A 3,674-nucleotide genomic window follows, 5' to 3' on the forward strand; every position below is an offset into this window, starting at 1 on the left:
TCCATAAAACTATAATTGAAGGACGCACATCATTTCATCAAGCCTTCGAAAAGAATAAGATACCTCGTTCCAGAGAAATGGCTCTAAAAAACGCAACAGGTTACATAGATTAGATCATAAAAGAAACCGAGCTGTATTCTAAAATATAAATTATCAATATCGACCACCGTAATCGATAAAAGAAAAGTCTCTATTAAAAATATTCATCTATAAAATGTTAAAGACAAGAATATAAATAAAGTAAAAAGGCCGTAATAACGAAGAAGTTGATCGCCCAGAATAAAACTGTAATCTAATCTAAACATAAATACCACATTATTTTTTGAAACTATTGATTCTTTTAAAGAATTGTTTTTGAAAGCATATAACTTAGTTTATAAAAAAGTTTTGTTATTCAAGTTTTTTAGTTAAAATTACACACAGGCTTCGACAGACGGATATTTTCTTTTTTGTCTATGTGTTCTTAATTATTTAAATAGATCCATATTTTGTATCTTTTTTTTATAGATTAATACATTTCATTTATTCATTCATATTGTAATATTCCCTAAGGCCGATAGGATAGCATTAGTTCTTGATCTCCTTGTAAATTATGAGAGTAATGACCTCGATCAACAAGGTGGCGTGGGAAGGAAAAAGAAGGATTTATAAGAGAAATGGATCTCTTTCGAGAAATTCCGAAAAACCTTCTAAAAGGGAAAATTAATCCGCGAGATCTCTGGTTTAGATGGATTATATAATTTCGAACAGAACCAGAAGCTTTCTAAAACACTTAAGTTTTAATATTAGGGAATTGGTTATATTAGCAGATGATGTTGTTATCGACTGCCTGGACATTAGCAACTATTATCTGAACTGAAAGGTTCAAAATGAATGATTTGATCATTCGATTAATAACTATTTTACTTAGAAAACAGTTTCTATTATTCTGCCAATTGAATTATTAAAATAATTAATTATATATGCTTTGAACATGATAGAAAAAAAAATTCCACAGAAATGTGATTACAAGCCAACATTTCAAAGTTCCCTCCAGCTGAAAACGAGTCAAACTCACTTTCACCGTACTAACCGTTTCAATGTTCTTTCAAATATAGGGGCGTTGATTTTTCAACCGATGTCACTGAAACACTTTTAGAAGTGTACCACCCAGTAAGTTGAAACCTATCAAGAAAGATGTGAAGTCCTGGATTACATCAACCCGAAGTAGACGCCGTGAGGAAGTAGTGATCACCCGACTCAGAATAGGACAAACCCGACTGATACACATCCACCTCATAACAGGAGAGGCACCTCCAAAATGTTCAAAATGTAATAGCAATCTGAACGTCAAACACATTTTTGAAGAATGTCGTCACTACACATCAACTCTGAACCAGTTAGGGTTACCAACAAATGTCCCAATGGCGTTGAGAAACGACGAATCTGTAATTTTAAAAGTCATTAAATTCATCCATCAGACTAACTTAATAACCAGCCTTTAATTATTATAATTATCTATTTAGCTTGCCTTATTTTTAAAATTAGAACAGTCAGTTATCTGCTTTTCACCATCCTTTCCAATATCGTAACTATTATTAAACAAAGCTATGACTAAAACAACTAGGCCTTACCAAAGCCAACAACCAACGGGCGTTGATGACCAGGCTGTTAAACGCCCTTTCAAAACTAACAAACAAAAAACTTTTAGAAGTTAGAATCCTGTCGGTCGCTTGTAACCGTAGCAGTTTAGACGTAGGTCTTGACAACCTCGGAACTGCAGCGGTGTCGGTTTAAACCCGGCCTAGAGGATGGACTTTTATTTCTGTGGCAGTCCCACGAAATTAATAAAAAAAAAGTAGATTCTACCTTACAATGAGCTCTAAAAAAATAAAACTATTTAATGTTGCTTTAAAAGCCACCATGATCTCTATTGTAATTAACAGAGTAAATATTCATTATTATTTACTTAGAGTATCTCGTTATTTTCTTATATTTATCTTTTAATTCATTTATTGCTTATTTTTTATGCCTATTTCGGTTTTTATGACTGATAACTTGAAATTTAAATATTTGGTTGGTTTTTATTAATTTATTTTATTGAAGTTCTGTAATAAGCTGCGAACTTCTAAAGGATCACTGGAAAAGATAAATATTGGATGGATGAAAGTGTAACAGGATGGCCCCATCCCATGAACAACTTCTCCTAGAAATAATAGTAATTGGACTAGACTGTTTGTTTAAGAAATGTTGTCCAACCTTCTTCTAAAAATATCCCTCATCAATTTAACTTACTAATATTACAGAGAAAAAAAAAGAATTTTCTAGCGTATCCAAAGGTTCGATATCGATACCAACAAGAATTATTTGATGCATAGCTCCCTCCAGTGACACCCACCGAAGCGTCTTGTGTTTCCCCTCGATTAACGGTTGAGTGATTCTTACATTTTCAATTCCCTCCTTACTCACCCCAACTCTACACGCAATTACATCCTTGCAATGTAACGCAGTTGTTGCCTTCAAAGCCCTCCTGACGCCTTATTTTTCTTCGGGGCTGATATTTTAGGTAATTCTCAAACCCATGGGACAATCACTCTCTGCTGAAGCTTCTGTCCACCTGTTACTCTCAATAATATCCCTCTACCCAGATCCGACACAGTGCAATACCTCGGATTCATTTTAGACAAAAGACTCGCCTGGAACCAACATACTCGACTTAAAAGACAAGAACTCAACAGACGATTCAGCCAACTACATAACAAACTTAATTTATAAGACTATACTCAGACTTATCTGGACCTACAGACTTGAACTCTGGGGAACAGGTAAACCGTCGAACATCAAACGTATCCAATCCTTTCAATCCAAAATCATTAGGACCATAGTTAATGGATTCTATTACGATTTTACTAACGTCCTACTTATGTCAATGACTTTAACTTCATGCCATCTATAATAATGGATGGGAAAATTTCAAATTAAAATTTTATAAGGGGAACATTTTGAGTTCAAAAGTTACTTGATCATGGTTTTAGCATATCTATGAACATTCAATTTTTTTTTCTATTAAAATTTCCTATTATTTGTAAATCATACTAATTCGAAACAATTCACTTTCTTGGACAACGATCCATTAAATATCCCCTAGAATTTTTTTTTAAATATTAAATTCAAACTTCTTTCACATATATAGCTTACTATTCAAGCTTGGTGAAGTCACTTCCTACCTAGTGATACGTTTAAGGATATTGTTTAACTCCAGTCACTGTTTTGTATACAATAGTTACAAAGAGACAGAAACTGGGTTGAATTGTGGTGATTATCTAAGAAACAGGTGACAGGCGAGATAGAGCGAGTAGGTAGTTATCAGTGCCCGGGCTGTCATGACACTAGCTCTCTGCCGCTCGCATTACCACCCCAATATCTCCTTCTAGCTTTCTCACTTATTTCGATTGCCAGAATACATGACATTGTGTAAGTTGAATACAATATTATACAAACTTCCGTATCCTTCACTCTTTATTGTCAACAAATATTGGACAGACTTAAAAATTGCTTTACAATTTAAGAAATAATTTTAATTTTCTGAAACCGAATCCTGGAAACAGAAAACAAAATTCTGTAATTTGACGATTGCCCGTAAATTGCCTGTAAATTGCCCATTGCCCGCGCACGAGATGTTTTGAATGTGGGGC

The sequence above is a fragment of the Halyomorpha halys genome, unplaced genomic scaffold (assembly GCF_000696795.3).
Source record: "Halyomorpha halys isolate HHAL.00 unplaced genomic scaffold, Hhal_1.1 Scaffold657.1, whole genome shotgun sequence".
Taxonomy (NCBI): domain Eukaryota; kingdom Metazoa; phylum Arthropoda; class Insecta; order Hemiptera; family Pentatomidae; genus Halyomorpha; species Halyomorpha halys.